Source organism: Pinus tabuliformis, chromosome J, assembly GCF_031772625.1.
Source record: "Pinus tabuliformis cultivar Carrire ecotype Pingquan chromosome J, CPIR1, whole genome shotgun sequence".
Classification (NCBI taxonomy): domain Eukaryota; kingdom Viridiplantae; phylum Streptophyta; class Pinopsida; order Pinales; family Pinaceae; genus Pinus; species Pinus tabuliformis.
In genome coordinates, this window is record NC_142295.1 from 387,011,309 (window position 1) to 387,029,325 (window position 18,017).

The following is an 18,017-nucleotide window of genomic DNA, read 5'->3' on the forward strand; positions in this document are numbered from 1 at the left end:
GGACTATAGAGCTAAGAGAAAGGTGTCGTGTGGAACAACTGACTAGTCTTTTTTATATTTCTCTTAAAATTGTTATGGGCATATGTTTTCTTAGTCTGAAAATTGTATGAAAAGTATAACAATTGGCTAAATTATGTGGTGGCTTGAATTCGTAAGAGGTTGGTGCCTCTTGGAAAGTTGAGGCTCACTAACTTAAAGGGGGTTGGGGCCTCCTGTGAGTGGGTTCTCACAAACAAATTAATGTAATTGAGTAGGAGCTTAAATTACATCATAACAACAAACAAATTGGTGGTTTTCTCCCTTTGGGCTTCCACGTAAAACTCCTATGTCAATATATGCATGTTTCTCAACCTTATGATTTGTGTGTATTTGTGAATAAAACACATTGCTTCCTATGCATTGTGATGAGAATGTTCACATCAGTAATTTCCTAGATTGAAATAGAAAATAAGAATTGATTTTAATTGTTAGAAACCTCACTAATTACTGATTCACTCCCCCTTCTTATTAATTCCTTATTTCAATAATTAGTATCAGAGCCGAAGTTCCTTCGGGAGAAATTTAACCACTGGAAGGTAGATCTATAAGGAATTATGTATATACAAGAGAGTTATCATGCTTACTCAAGTAAGACACCAGTATTTGATGGGTCAAACTATGCCTTTTGGAAAGTCAGGATGGAAGCCTATCTCATGTCCCTAGGGGTAGATATTTGGAGCTCTGTGTTGGTAGATTATGTTGTCCCTGTAACCCCTCTTACAAATGCAGATGACAAAAAGGTGTATGGAAATAATGCAAAGGCCAAGGGTTCCATTCTCTTTGGTCTTAGAAAATTTGAACTTGTAAATGTTATGCATTGCAAGTGTTCTAAGGAAGTATGGGACAAACTCAATTGGATTCATGAAGGAGATGAGAAAGTTAAGCAGGCAAAACTTCAAACTTTCATAATGAAGTTTGAGAGCTTAAGGATGAGTGAAAAAGAAAGTATAGTAGAATATTTCCTCAGAGTTGATGAAGTAACCAATATGATAAGAGGACTAGGTGAAGCTATGAAAGAAGAGATCATTGTTTATAAGGTCATGAGATCTTTGCCTATGAGATTTAATGCCAAAATCTCAACCATCAAGGACATGACTGACTTGAAAAGTGTCAAAATGGACCGATTACTTGGTGTTCTCACAACCTACGAAATGGGAGTAGGTAAAGAGAATACTGAACCAAAGGAGGAAACATTCAAGGTGTCTAAGAAGGAAAAGGACCACAAAGATCATTAAGATTGTTCTGACTATGAATATGATCAAGAGATGGTCCATTTTGCCATAAAACTAAAACGTGGTTCAGGGGAGTATAAAGGCAAGCTACCCTTCAAATGCTTTGATTGTGGAAGGGTTGGTCATTTTGCCTCCAAGTGTCCTTTAAAGAAAGTTTAGAGAAGGATAAATATCCAAAGCCAAAAGATAAAGCTAGGAAATATCAAAAGAAGAAGTCCTCAAGAAAAAATGACTCTACTCAAAAGAGGACAGTTATGCAATAGAATCTGATAGTGAAGATTTGTTAGGTTGAGTCAAATTAATGTTTACTTATGGCACTTGAAGTTGAATCCAAGAAACATAATGTCACAAACTCTGAAGAAGAACAAGAAGGAGCAGTGGACCTCGAAGGGGAGCTCATTAGCACTCTTGAATTGTTAAAGAAGGCCAGAAAAATAAACAAGCAACTAAAAGAGCAGCTAATGCAAGTTGAAGAAGGTATGTACAAATCAGATAATGAGCAGTTTTTTAATCAAAGAGAAAAACTTGAAGAAACCATTAAAATTAAATACAACTAGCTCTCCGATTAGAAGAAAAACAGAAAACATGTGAAAATCTAAAGGAGGATAATAGACTCCCAAAGCAAGAGCTAATCAAGAAAAATGAGGAGATCATTTCTGAAACATGTAAAGAAGATATTCTATCCCTGAAAGTCAAGTTAGAGTAAGAAAAATGGAAGGAAGAAGTTTTTTAATGATTTGATTCTCAAATGGGAGGAGAACTATCAGAGTCTAGAAGCAGAAATTGTCTCCTTGAGAATAAATCTTGAGAGGTTAGAGACTAAGAAGGATCTGGACAAAAAATTTGTTGAAGGGAAAAATAAGTTAAACCACATTCTAAGTAGTCAAAGGCATATAGAGAACAAAATAGGCTTGGGATACTCTGAATCACAAAAGTATTTTATGGGAAATATGAGTTTAAGACACGCAAGATTTCAAGACCCCCAGATCTATGCGAAGGTGCTTCAAGATAGAATCAATGAAGATAAACATAAATCAATCGAGAGAAGTACTTAACATTGGAACAATAATTTTAACTTCTCAAAGGACTCACATCAAAAAGAAATGAACCAATCACAAAGATGATAGAAGTACCAGTGACTGGCTCAAACTCGTCAGTTCTCCCATTTAAGGTACCAAATTTGTTTTATGGTCATTGTTGTAAATTCCATATCTTTGGACATAAAGCTGCGAATTGCATATGAGTCAAAGTTGAAAGAGATGAAAATTTTAGATACATAAATTATTAGAATTTTATATCTTATAACTCACTTCCCAAGAATAGAAATCCTTTCTCTCCCCTGATGAATGAAGTTGAGTACTTTAAATATAATAATTTTAGGCACAAGGCAAGTGAGTGTAGAAGCAAGTTTGAGTATTCCTCTAAATCTCAGTATGCTTGGTAGCCAACTATTCAAAAAGACAAGAAGAATTATCAAAGTACTAAGAAAACCATGGAGTGTAGACTTTCCTTGTCAATGCATAACCAAGAAAATAGATGGTATGTTCACAGTGGGTTCTCTAAGCACATGACCAGGGATAAGAGTAAATTCCTTTCTCTGAAAGTAAAGGAAAAATGGAACAATGTCACCTTTGGTAATAATGCTTCAGTAAGAATTAAGGGAAAGGGCATAGTTAGTCTTGATGAGAAGACTAAGGCTCAAAATGTGTTATATGTAGAAGATCTTAAGCACAATTTTCTTAGTGTGAGCCAAATGTGTGATAATAGCTATAATGTGACCTTTCGATCGAAAGACAGTGATATATGAAAAGAAGAAAATGAAAATCTAGTGGGAAAGGCGACCAAGGCTCACAATAATGTATATGTGTTTGAAGAATCCAGAGTAAGCTGCTACCTCAGTAAGACATATCGAAATTGGTTGTGGTGTAGGAGACTTGGTCATATAAATTTTGATAGCCTAATAAAAATCAACAAGACAAAAGCAGTAAGAGGATTGCCAATACTTTCAAAACCTGATGGCTTAATATGAAACTATTGCAAGTAGACAAGGACTCAGTTCAAGACAGAGGTGTTCTAAACCTCTAAACCTATGGATCTAATTCACACTAATATTCATGGCCCAACTATGACAGGAAGCCCAAGAGGAGAAAGGTACTTTATTTTATTTATTGATGCTTTTACTAGAGCCACTTAGATAATGTTATTAAAACAAAATCAAAGGGTCTAAATAATTTCAAGATATTTAAAGATCTAGTTGAAAATGAGAAAGACCTGAAGATCAAGTGCTTAATATCGGATAGAGGTGGAGAATTTAATTCAAGATATTTTAAATAATATTGCGAAGAGCATGGCATAATGAGGAAGTACTTGGTGGCTAGAACCCCACAACAGAATGGTGTAGTAGAGAGAAAGAACATTACAATTTAGGAGATGTCCAGAGCTATGATGGATGAAGCAGAGATCCCACACACCTTTGGGGGGGATTAACACAAGCATCTGTGTATTTAGAAAATAGAACACAACTAAGGCCTAACGATGATAAGATTCCCTATGAGTTATGGAAAGGGAAGCCAACATCAGTGAAACATTTCAAAGTATTCGGGAGAAAATGTTATATCAAGAGGAATGATAAAAATCTTAGAAAATTGACTCTCGAGCTGATGAAGCCATATTCCTTGGATACTCAGTCAAAAGCAAAAGCTAAAAATGGTTCAAAAAAAGAACAAAAAAGGTTGAAGAATGCATTGACATTGTAGTGGAAAAAAGTACCATGATCATATCCATCCAAAGAAAATGTAAACTCAGATGGAGAAGAAAATTCAGCCACCAGATTCTCAGACCAAAATGAAGTAGAAGCAGTTGAAGAATATGAAGGAATAAGTGCAACGCCAAGGCCCAAAACCCCTTCAAGGTATGTGCAGAAACAACATCTTGAAAGTCAAATTATTGGTGATCAAATACTTGGTGTTCAAACTAGGAGGAGATTCCTTGACAGCTCAAGCTACACAAATCTTGCTCTATTGTCTCAAATTGAGCCTAAGAATCTCAGTCATGCAAGTGAGGATAAGTCTTGGGTGAAGGAAATGAATGAAGAGTTGGATCAAATTGAGAAGAATGGCACTTGGGATCTTATTCCAAGACCCAAAGAGAAAAAAGTTATAGGAACCAAATGGGTCTTAAAAAATAAGCTAAATGAGCAAGGCCAAGTAATCAGGAACAAGGCTCGACTAGTCTGCAAAGGGTATGCCCTGTTGGGACAAGGTCCCCTAGGATCAATTTTTTTTTTAATTTTGTTAATATTGTAAAGTATCCACATTTTAAGGAGTGGAGAGCGAGTAGCGCAGGTCCATAGGAGTCAAAGGTGATTTAGGAAGGTCAAAACCCCTTAGTTTGTTAAGAGTCAAGTTGTTTTGTGACCTGCCGATGGTTCACGGACCATGGTATTGTAATGAAGAATCATATAAAAAGGAGTCATAAAGATATCCAAGATCTAAGTAAGTAACAGAAGTGAAATATTTGGGTCTGTGTTTTGTATTTAGGTGAAGGGGAAGGCTCCTCCAGTTATGTGCGCGGAGACCTTGGTAAGTCCGCAGCTGAGTGTGCGGCCCCCTGCAATTGTGTGCACAGGGTTGGAAAGGACTATAATTGAACGTCTAAGCATAATAAAGGCTGCTTTTGAAGAATTATCTATGTATATGTGTATTATTGTTTATCGTTGAATTTATTGTATTATTGATTTGTTGAATGCAATTAATCTAGAAAACCACTTAATAGATGCGCGGAGAAGTAGATCTACTTATTTATATGATGTTAAGAATGTTTTGCGCGATCAGCGAAGGGTATAGATTTGCTAAGTTTTAGTTGCTACAATTTCTGGGTTTTAAGGGTTAGAGTTTGTGAAGGTCGAGATAAAGCCCTAAGTTTAACAGAAACACATCACATAGTCCTTTGGATGCAAAAACCTAGTTCTAGCATCCCCCAGTACTACCTCAGGTGACACTGCAGCTTGCGCTATGTAGGTTGTTACCGAAAGGACTAGTAGTGTAGGGTTTTTTTGGTTAGCGTAGCTAACTCTGAAGCTGGCTCCAAGCCAACAAATGGTTCTATTGCCAAGACTAGGATCTATCTAAGGAATGTGTGATGTGGCATAAGTGGATACCGACTAAAAATGAGATTGGAAAGTTGAGAGATCGGAAGATGCACGAGTTTGCAGCGCAATAAAACAGGAATCCATGCCTGTTGAAAGAAGAGTGGTTACAGAGATACCTATATACAAAAGAACATGAAATTTTCTTCTGCTCTTTTTCGTGTGAGTTATACGAATGGTTGTCTAAATTGGCGGATGGTCAAGGTACTTGGAAGATGGATAATCCTATTGTGTGGACTCCAAAGATAATAAGGTGCCTGGAAGGATCAGAAAACATGATCGTGAAGGCTGTAAATTATTGGATCGATAGTATTTTGGGTGGATTTATTACTAAGTTCACAATTTATACGTCTATCAGTTATAGCGAAGCTGAACATCAGTTTTCAAAGGACCAATAAGTAAGTATCTGAAGTCTTTGATAACTTAGATTGAAATTCTATTGTGTGAGAAACAGGTTGTGCCATTAAATTGATGTTTAGACGAGACTTGACGGGAGCTACGCGAAGTGGGATACCATTCGAAAGAGATCTAGATTCAAGTGAAAAGTACATTCCTTTGTCGGGAGCATCTAATAGAGACGAAGAAAGTAATAGCTTAAAAATTCCTTAGGATGCGCTGCAGAAAATACATCTGGTATTGTAGGAATACCACATCCATCCACTCCACCTCCACCATCACCTCCACCTCACACACCTACACCTCCACCTCCACCTCTGCTATTCAGTATGGTGAACACTATGAAGATGCCTATATTCAAGGGTTTGGGGACTGAAGATCTTGAACAATTCTAGTTTGTAGCAGATACTATGTGGAAGTCACAACAGATAATGATGATACCCTGAATAAAGCGCAGTTGGTCGCAACATTACAAGATAGGGTTCTAAGTTGGTATATTAAGTATAGTACGACTCACCCAGCTATGACGTTGAAAGGCACAAAAGATGTGAATAATGAATTCAAGAAGCCTAAGTTTCAAGCCTAGTTTATAACTAAGGTCAAAGAAATTAAGCAGAAGGTGAATGAATCTGCAGGGGATTTTGATCAAAGGTTGAAATGTCTACTACAGCAGGCTAATCTGCAGATCTCAATGAGAATCATAAGGATTGGTTTATTACTTTTTTGTTACCTCATTTGAGATTACCATCGTCACAACAAAAGCTTGGAACGCAGGCTAAAGCACTAGAAATTACTATGAAGTTGGAGGCTTTGCCTATTTAGGATATGAATATGGGAGTGCAGTAGATTTAGTCACAGTTGGCCAGCCTGCATATGGAGTTGCAGGATCTCAAAAGGGGGAAATATTTCCAAAGTAAGATTCGCGCAGAAGTATGGTCCTTAAAGTGAAAAGGCCATGGTCTTGACAAGGATCATTTCCCGATGTACCAAAATTATGTAATTAGGGGAGGTCTTGTCCCCCTGAAGCTGGAAAATAACGTTGGATCGAGTAGCGGTGTGGTGCCATGGCACACTATCTACCAAATAATAGGAAAAAAAATACGACAAATAATTGCCACTTGTTATAGAAGTTTGTACAGACTCCCCAACAACTGTTCTGCAATTTTTGTAAGTTTGTAGGCCATGATGAGCGCAATTGCCGAAGCTATGAGTTAATGATGGATATAACTCTGACATATAGAGTACAAGCTGAGACACGTCCTTAACAGGATCAAGGCACACCTACAATGTGTGGAGGATTCCAAAGATGAGGAAGTGGACAAGGGGGAGGATCTGGAAGAGGTCGCAGACAAATCATTTGTCACAATTGTGGGGAACTAGGCCACTTTGCGCGAGATTGTTAGAACCCAACACGCCCCTCTTGTCAATATTGCCTATCATTTGACCACGTTATAGAAGATTGTCCCGTGCTCATCACAAAAATGCAAGAAAAGAAGAACCAACAGCCCACCTAGAACATCTAGATGATTAGATCAGAACTGCGCAAAGATGGACCCATTGTTAATATCGTTACGTGAAGCGGTATAGATAACAGGGAGGATCAAGGGGAACAACCAGAATAAAATATATGGGTGCGCAAGGTTGCTAAAAAATATGTTGGATTTGATCTGCATAAGGTAAAGGAAACTTTCATGGAGGTGAAGAAGAGCTTTGTGGATTCAGGTGCTTCCACATCAAAGGCTCAAAGTACACGAACAAAGAAGCATGAAGAGGTCATTGATGCACGGGAAATAGATCCCTCAATGTTAACATCCTTCTTACAGACTTGCATGAAGCTCCTAAGGTACCAAAACGTAGTGGAGGGACTACAAGAATTGATAGACAACTACGTTGGAAAGGGTAAGCCACTACCTATACAATGCACAATGCATAAAGTAGACAAGGGTAAGAAAAGGACTAGTCGAGAGATGAGATTGACTGCACAAATTAGGGATTTTGAAATGGACTAGGTAATTCTAGATTTGGGATCTAATGTGAATGTCTTGCCTAAAAAGACATGGGAAAGAATGGGAAAGCCACTACTATAGTGGTCCCCAATTTAGTTGTGAATCGAGAACCAACAAAATATTATTCCTATGGGGTGCTTACATGGAATAATTGTAGACATTGAAGCGGCATGCACTATAGTTGGTTTCAAAGAAATCGAAATAGTGGATGATAGTAATACCTACCCAGCACTGCTTAGAATTGATTGGGCATTTGATATGAATGTGATCATCAACCTGAAAAAGCGCAACATGACATTTGAGAAGAAGGAACTAAGAGTCATTGTTCCATTGGATCCAACTGAGGGTGCACGGTATATTGAACCAGTCTGAGATTACTATGAGAGGGATGATATTGAACAAATATATAAGCTTACTGCGCGGGATGCAAATTGGATCAACCCTACAATGGATGGGTGAATTACTTGGGAAAATGACAGCTCCTGCAACTCATATTTAGATGAGGAGCTCGAGCATTGGTAGAATAGATTGCATGAAGTATCAATGTTGCAATGCAATAGGCTTACTAAATCACTCTGGTGTATATCTACTGAGGTACACAATTTACCGTATTATGATGGCTTAGAAGATGTAAATTTGTTTCTAGATAAATTTGAAAGGGATGTACCAGAGGAGCATTGGTTCCAGGCATTAGACATCATGCTGAGAGCTACGCTTGCCAGATGGTGGGGTACACATAAGAACAATTTTGCAGACTGGAAGGAATACCATAGGATGATGAAACTACATTTTGGGTATGCCAATACCTGCATCACTGAAAATATACAGGAAAGGATGATCCGTGTAAGCATCTGGCTCATTGGATGAAAGCTTGGGGAGAGGAACCACAGCCTAAATGGGTGCACATATTTTGCCACACTTTGGATACTATTCCGATGAACTGGTATCTACAAACAGAGTTGCGACATGAAATCGTGGAGTGGGATGTTCTGAAGGAGCGCTTTCAGTTGACATTCAGTTTTGAGGATGGATTTGAATGTATTGATCAAGCATTATAGGAAATCAAGGCTACAATATTCAAAACACCTGTAGAGCTTGTCACATGGGTACAACTAGACTGGAGTATGCAACTGCACCATGCTCTAGAATGCTACAATGTGACCACAGAAGAAGGTGAGGAAGATCCTAGAAATATTAGTATCTCTGAGTCATAGGGAAAACGTGATGTTTTGAGGTCTAAGGTAGAAGTTCATGACATCTCAAAACCATTTAAAACCAATCAAGTGAACATTGGGTCGAAAGCGCAACCAAAGTTCACAAATATAAGAGACTATTGGGATGAGGACACAGTTGACAAAGTCATGGAGTTATTACGAGAATATCAGGACTTGTTTCCAACAAAGTTCTCTGATCTAAAGGGGATAGTAGGTGATCTGGGTGTTATGAAGATCAATATGAAGCCAGATGCGAAGCCGGTAAAGTAGTGCCCATACCAGTTGAATCCTAAGTACAAATAAAAAGTGCACGAAGAACTGGATAATATGCTTGTAGCAGGAATTATTGAGCCTGTAGAAGAATCAAACTAGGTTAGTCCTATGGTGGTTCAGGAGAAGAAGACAAAGGGTGAAATCCGAATCTCTAGAGATCTAAAGAAGCTAAACGATGCTTTTGTACATGATCCATTCCCTAGGCCATTCATAGATGAAGTATTAGAGAATGTTGGTGGTCAAGAAGCCTACTTGTTTACAGATGGGTTCTTAGGGTACCACCAGATTAAGATCGCACCAGAAGATCGAAGTAATACTACCCTCGCAATAGAATGGGGTTGTTTTTAGTATACAGTTATGCTCTTTGGACTTAAGAATGCCCCTGCAATATTTTTTAGGGTGGTAGTGGTAGCCTTTAAAGAATTTATTCATAATTTTTGGAAGTTTACTTTGACAATTAGACAATGCTTGAGCTAGTGAAAAAGCACATTCAAATTCTTTGTCTAATGTTGGATACTTGTAGGAAGTATCAGATATCCCTTAATCTGAAGAAGTGCATCTTTTGTGTACCATATGGGATACTTTTGGGCCATGTTGTTTGTAAGAAAGGGTTGATGGTGGACCCTGCTAAGATTGCAGTGATTATCAATTTGGAGCCTCCAAGGAATGTAAAACAGTTGTGTGCAACATTGGGACATACAGGATACTATAGGAAATTCATCAAGGCATATGTGCAAATCACTGCACCCATGGAAAAATTATTAAAGAAAGATGTGACATTTTTTGGGTTGATGATTCCTAGAAATTTTAGATGTATTGAAGGAAAAGATGGTTACAACACCTATTCTGGTGTTCCCCAATTGGAAGAAAGAATTCCATGTACATGTAGATGCATCCTGCATAGCATTAGGAGCAGTGTTAACCCAACCAAGCACAGGTGATATCGACCATTCGATTGCATTTGCAAGCAGAAAATTGTCTAAGGCAGAGAAGAATTATTCAACCACAGAGCACGAAGGGCTGGCGATGGTGTATGCGCTCCAGAAGTTCACACATTATTTTTTGGGTGTGCACTTCAAAATGTACACATATCATTCCGCTCTGAAGTACCTGGTCAACAAGACTGTGTTGGGGGTGGAATTTGTAGGTGGTTACTATTGTTTTAGGAGTATGTCTTTGAGGTAATTGTGAAGCCAGGAAGATTAAATGCTGGACCAGATCACCTCTCATGAATTGAGAATGGCGAAGAACCTACAAGTATTGATAAATTATTGCCTGCTACGAAACTCTTTGTTGTGCATGTTGCAGATGAACATTTTGCAGATATAATCCAATTCTTGTCTATAGGTACAACTCCTGAAGGGTATACGATGCAACAGAAGAAATAATTGGTGGTCAGGGCTGTGGATTTTTCTATCATTGTAGGGCATTTGTATAAAATGGGATCGGATGAAGTTTTGCACAGGTATGTACTGGATTATGAAAGACAAAGTATCCTTGCCAAAGCACATGGAGGAGTTGCTAGAGGGAATTATGTGATAAGAGCGATTACACAAAAGATCCTATGAGTTGGGCTGTGGTGGCCAACTGTGCACAAGGATTCCAAGGAATATTGCAGGGCATGCGATGTATGTCAGAGGATGGGGAGGCCATCACGAATGGATGAATCGCCTCTGAACCCACAAGTTTCATTACATGCATTTGAAAAATGGGCCATAGATTTTGTGGGTTTTATTCAGCCACCAGGAAAGAAGACAGGAGCATAATACATCATCACGACAATCGAATACTTGACCAGGTAGGCCGAGGTGCAGCCCGTGAAGGATTGCAGCGTGACTACAACTACAAAGTTTATATTTGAGTACATTCTGTCAAGATTTGGATGTCCTAAGATTTTGATGAGTGACAGGGGTTCACATTTCCTGAATGAAACAATTGTTGCTCTAATTGAAAAATTCCAGATATATCATCAGAAAAACACGTCGTATCATCCTCAAGAAAGCGGTACAATGGAAGCCTTTAATAAAGTCCTGGAAAGTGCTTTGATGAACATTATGTAATGCAAATAGGAACAATTGGGATGTGCGAATACCAGTTGTTGTTTGGGCATATAGAACTACTTGTGAGAAACTGGCTGGAAATACACCATTTAGGCCGATTTATGGACAAAAGGCAGTGATGCCAATGGAGTACATCGTGCCCAATTTGAGGATTGTTGCAGTCATAGAGATGGTAGATCAAGATACCATGGAAGAATGCCTCACGCAGATACTTGAGTTAGAAGAAGATCACTTCTTGGCAGGCTTTCATTAGCAGGTGCAGAAGGCTCGAGAAAAGGCATGGCATGATCGCCACATTAAGCAACACACATTTGAAAGTGGATATTTAGTATTAATGTATGATAGCAAGTTCACGAAGTTTCAAATACATTGGTTGGGACGATAGATCGTCAAGGAGATTACAAATGAAGGTGTAGTTCGGCTCGCAAAGCTGAACGTGGAGCTACTTCTAGAAAGAATCAATGGAAATCAGTTGAAGTTGTACATGGGTGACCCAGCCCCTCCACAATCACTATATGAATGCAGGGCAGTCTTAGTACTTTGGGAAATTGCAAGGATGTGCGAGACTATAAACTATGCTGCTAGAAGGACAATTTGGCGAAGCAAAGGGGTTGTGCAATGATTAAGAGAAAGGCACAGAGGGGCATTGTGCTAGCATGGTGGGTCCTGCGCAACCTAGCTAATAAGTGACCATTGGAATAATTGTAGATGATTGGATGGCTATTTTTCATTAAAGGGAGCGAGGGAGAGAATTTAAGGAGGATATCTTTGGAAATATTCTACCAAAAGAGCATTAATGACGGAGATATAGAGGGAATGAATGGATTTGAATTCAAAATGGGCTATAAATACAACATCCTGCTCCACATTTGAACACTTTGCTTCCAAAGAAATTTCCTTGAGCTTTTGTGCTTTAGTTTGTGCCAAGACAATTGTTGCATGTTTGGAGGGGATTGGAAAGAGACACGAGAGAAGTTTTTGCAACAAGGACTTGGGTGGGAGGCAAATTTACCTGAGTGGCAGAAGGAAATATTCTGGGAGAGAATGACTGCAACACAACCTATACCTACCACAATGCCTAGGTCGCCAAGGCCTAAACCCACTGCCTCCGTGACAGGAGAGAAGAAGCAAAAGAAGCCACAGCAAGCACCGATGTGGCAATCGCCGCACAAGAATCCAACGGTGGTCAAGCAAAAAGGGTCAGATGGATAGGAGAAAGCAGTCAATGAAACCCTTGGAATTGGATGAGGAAGAGTTAAATATGGAGGTTGAAGAGATTGATGCAAATGAAGCAATGCCAATTACTCGGCTACCACCTTATGTACCCCCTAGAAAACCCACTGCCAAAGTGACTAAAGACCCAGACTCGGCAAAATTCTAGGTCTCCACACCATTTCTGCCAAAGGACGTACCTTTTGAAGACAATTTGTTGGTCTAGATACCATTTTTGAAGATGGAGGGCTGGGACCTGAGTGATCACATGAAGTTCCCACAATTGGAACCGAGCAAATATCTGAAGAAATTATACTCTGAGGAGATAGATGTTACACAACTAGAGCCAATGAAGTGGGCGGCCGGAATTGAGCACGCAGAATTTCCCAACATGTTGTGGCTGCCACATTTTATCCGTAGTACCATTAACACCATCTTTGTGTGCCAATTATTGACGCTAGTTCATGATTGGTGCCTTTGGTTGGGAGGGCCCATTCTAATTACCGACATGTTGGTCCACCGAATAACCTTGTTGCCTTATCAGGGCGTGAACCCCACAGATGATTTTGTGGGGAAATTGCAGGAGAAGAAGCTGGCAGACTAGATGAAGAGCGACTTTGGGTTGGTGAAGAAGTCGTGTGGCTATGCGATTAGCTCCATATCGGATGGCATTGTGCAATTTGCTGCACAAATATTGGCTGGAAAGATAATGAGGAAGTGTCGCACTGATGAAGTGTTGGCACCAGTAGTATTTTTAGCTGCACATTGCAACAAAGGGGTCTAATACAATTGGGCCAAGTATCTTTATCACAAGTTCTTGGAGGATTTCCATGAAGCCCAAGAGGACGGCAAGGAATTCCACTACGTGTGGCTACTTTTATTGATCGTGCTAGTGGCATGGAGGATGCTTGAAGAGAGCCAGTTCCCGACACATGATCCAGACTTATGTGAGGCTGCAAAATTCACCTTATTGTGGGTGACGAAGGATCTTGATAGCGTGATGGAAACAAAGATCTTCAGGGTCTTGTTTGAGTTTGAGTTGCAGATGGTGATCAACCAATGACCACATTTCTCGCCAAGTTTACATGCACAACATACCAATATTGCATATTTCAGGGCAGATATTCATAATATGTCTATTCGTGCAAAGAAGGATGCCACAAGCACATGGCATAAGTTTCCATACTTAGTCACAGAGGATGACATTATAGGGGTCATCTGCAAATGGTTGAGCAAATGAATGACCCGATAGGACGCAGGGCAGGAACCAATAAGGTTGCCGAAGGCGAAACAAGGAAAACCATAGCTAAAAAAGTAGCACAAAAATACAAGGAGAAAGAAGCACAGAAGGCTTCTGTGAAAGAAAAGGCCACGCAGTAGAAAGAGGCCTCTACAAAGTATAAAGAAGTGCCAAAAGAAAAGGTGTATGCCCACAAAAAGGAAGCGGTAAAGGAGAAAGTTGCAGCAACTTCGCAAGTCACTATTGACCTCAAAGAACCTGAAACAAAGCACACAAATGTGGAGGTCGAGACTGAGGGTGAAGAGGAAGTGGGTGCGGACTTGTAGTCCCCCTTCAGGGCCAAAAAGAGGCAGAAGCAAAGTTCCACAAGACCTTGCAAGAAGCAGAAGTCCGAAAAATCTATGAGCGCGACACCATTGGTCCTCACGAAGGGGGACCTTGATGAGATCGGTGATGTGGTCTGCAATGCCATAGAAACTATTTGGGGACACATCGAGGACTAGTACCATCAAGAATTAGACAAAGTACAACAGGGCTTGAGGGAATTGCAGGTCCAGACAGGGGTGATCCAGGCGAGCATGGGACAAGCGAGCCTAAAGCAAGCGAGTGTGACAACCTCAACAATAGAGATCACCACAAACCTCCTTGCAGTACAGTTACCAGAGGGATCATTTCACGTTGAGACTTCAAAGGATAGGTCACGCCTATTTCACATGAAGCATTTGAGCCTTAACCTTATGGCACTCCCGATCTAGTCATTGCATGAGCTGCATCAAGGAGTATCAGATGAGCTCAGGGTCCGGGAACAACATGAATTACTGGCTGTCAGAGAAGTCAAGACTAAAAACCAACAAATGTTCGAGGAAAAGGTGCAGGCACTCAAAGAATGAGAAGAGGTCAATGCACGCACTCAGCAGCGATAATGCAAGTCTACAATGAGCTTCTCGAGCTCCAAATTCCAATAGAAGCAGCCTCCATAAAGAAAATCAAGAAGTTAGATGCTACAGTAAAAGAATCTTAGGAGGAAATTAGAAAGGTTTGTTTTGAGTTGCAGCTACAGATATCATAACTTCAACTTAAGTTGCAGCGAAACACTCCTCCGAAAGTTAGAGAGCAGCGTGAGGTTTCTATTAAAGAAGATATGACAACTCCTGAAGCTGCAGTCAAGGATTGTAGCCAGTTGTTTGAGAAAACAATGGAGATGTGGACCTCACTGCAAGATTATCCACACTTGCATAAAATTAAAGCAGACATCTGAGAAAAATAGATGCAGTTCGACGAAATCAAGGCAACAATGCGGACCTTAGTACCTGTGCAAAGGTTCACCAAATTGCAGGAGGGAAAGTTCATCCAAACCCAGATTGATGAGTTGTGTTGGAAGGCCTCCATCATTTCATCAAGGATGCAGCCCTGGACTGATGAGGCAAGATAGTTAACACAGACTGTTCAGAGAAATTTGAAGGCTCTGCAGCAGATGTAGAGAACCATAGGCCTTGCAGTCAAAGGTCCAACCATAGAGAAATTGGTCGAAGAATGTAGAAATTTTGAATAATATGACAGTTATTCATAGAGATTATCCCGATTATACACTATTGTGGAATACATGCATAATACATAACCTCCTCCACGTTGATCATCAATTTTGCAGTATTAAAAACAATGAAACTTCAATCGCATGCGCACATTAACACAGTATGTAAACCGGGGAAAGCATACAGCTGAAAACCCCACACTATTTGTATATTATAATGATTGAGAACATGTAACAATACATAGTACAATACTCCTCACAAGTACTCAGTACTATCTCCACCTGTTACACACAAACTAGCTCAGATCTGAATCAATCACAGGTTCAAATCTCCTCCACTGCTTGCCTGCCTCCACTGCGCAATCCTGCATGAGAATAATGACGAATGGTTGATCCAAAATCGTATTTCCTTGGCTGAACCACGCAATCCTCATTGGCATTACTCAATCCATTGATTGTGCAAATATCATGCACAACTATAGTCACAACTGACAGTTGTCTTGCCCTTTCACTCACCTCTAACACTTGTCTCCATTGAACTGTCCATGCACTGAGTTAACTGATGTATTCTTTAGTTGATTTATGAGTTAATAATTAGTGAATTAATTAACAATTAATTCACATCACTCATCACTAGTGTATTTGCAGTTAGACTAAATACAACTAGTTCAACCAAGTCAAACTGAACACAACTCCATCAACTCCTCAATCAACTCCACCAAACTCAATCACTTGAGTTCTAACTGAAGTCCATCATGAAATAGCTCAACTAACCCATAAGAAAAGCGTATTTCCTTCTGGCAGTTGCATGTGCCACATCCGTAGCTCGAACTGAAGTGCTCCAAGAGGATAAGATAATGTTTATAGTCCAAATATTATTAAGAGCTAATAATATTTGACTGTTCTATTTTTAGCCTGGCAGTCTAAAAATAGACTCCGCCCATATGTCTAAAAATAGAAGTCCATATATTTTTACCAACATGACCAATCATCCACAAATAGCATCCTGCAACTCATAGACCATGATCCATATGTCTAAAAATAGACATAGTGTAAAAATAGACTTTGCACCAAAAATAGCCAGTGGGCCCACTTAGAGAAGGCGACTCCTTTCCACTAAGCTCCATCATCTTGTTGCATTTTCAACACTCCCTCTCAAAAAGATATGGATTATATGCAACCCCTTATCCTGCAACTTTGGAATGTTCTGCATGCAACACATTTTCCCGGTCCACTGGCTCCAACAACACTTGGAACAAAAACACTCCCAACTGACCACTCTGTTGGGCTAGGAACATACTCTGATGATGAAGCTCTACCTGCTGCTGACAAGTGCTCCCTCTCTGACATCTGTGCTACTGCAACATCTCCATGCATCTCGCACCATTGCACACCTCTCTGTGCCACCTAGCACTGTGCAAAACACGTGTGCCTCTCGCATTGTTGCAGCCTGCTAGCTATGCGTTGTCCTGGGATTCCCTACACTGTCACTCTCTTTGCCACTCCATCCACATCTGTCTCTACCCAATCAGTCAGTTCCTGCTACTCCACATCGGGGCACTTGTAGCAAGGTATCATCTAAGAGGTTGGGTACCTCAAGGATCCTGCCCCTCCTCCTTGGGACAATCAATCCACATCACCCCACCTCCTACCTAGAGGTATGGCTGCATGTGATCCCTCAGCCCACCTGGCTTGAAGTTTCCCCCTACTGGAGGTCTCTACATGAGTAGATGTCTCTACTCAATCTCCTCTCAGCTTCCCTTATTGTGGCTACTCCACAACCTCCTAAAGTTGTTGCACCAATCCTGGCTCCTCCACAATCGTCTGAGACTTCTTCTGGCTCTGCATGTTGTGAGGTAATATACGCTCCCTCTCAACCACCAAGTCTCCATCAGTTGCCTCGCTGCTCAAGGCTTTGCATGCATCTTGAACCTCAAGAGCATACAGGTTCTTGACCCGTGAACCAATCTGCTTCACCTATCTAGTGATGATGTGTCTAAGGAAAACCTTTCCCTTACTAAAGACTACATCACAGCCTTTGTCTTCCAGCATCGCAATCGACACCAAATTTCTCTTCAGTCCTGGTACATACTTCACATCGGTCAAGGTAAGACGAGCTCCATGCTCCCTCTGAAAAATAACCATGCCTACACCTGAGACACTATACTTCTCATCATTACCCATCGCTATGAGTATTTGGAGATCTTTCTCCTCCAAAGTACTGAACAAACTTTTGTCACCAGTCATGTGGAAAGAAGCTCCATTGTCAAGAAACCAACCACTTCCCACCATGGATGAAACCATGCATGCGAAGAGTGTGAAATCCAACTCAAATTGTGAAGCAAGTGCCTCACCTTCAGATCCTTCCCCGGATCCCTTCTTGGATTTCTTCTTTGGGCAATTAATAGCATAATGGCCCAACTCATGACAACGAAAGTATCTCACCTTCGACTTGTCAACCTTCTTCCCATCATTGGAAGAACTGGATTTGGAAAGAGAACCCTTCTCCTTCCCCTTCTTTGCCTTACTCGCTAAGGCACAGTTCTCCTCATCATGCATGGATGAAGAACTGTCTCTAGTGCTTCGTCTGATCTCCTCTTACACAAGATCCGACCAAAGTCTCTCCCATCCTGGCAATTTCTCCCAACCATTGACAGAGTCCTGATA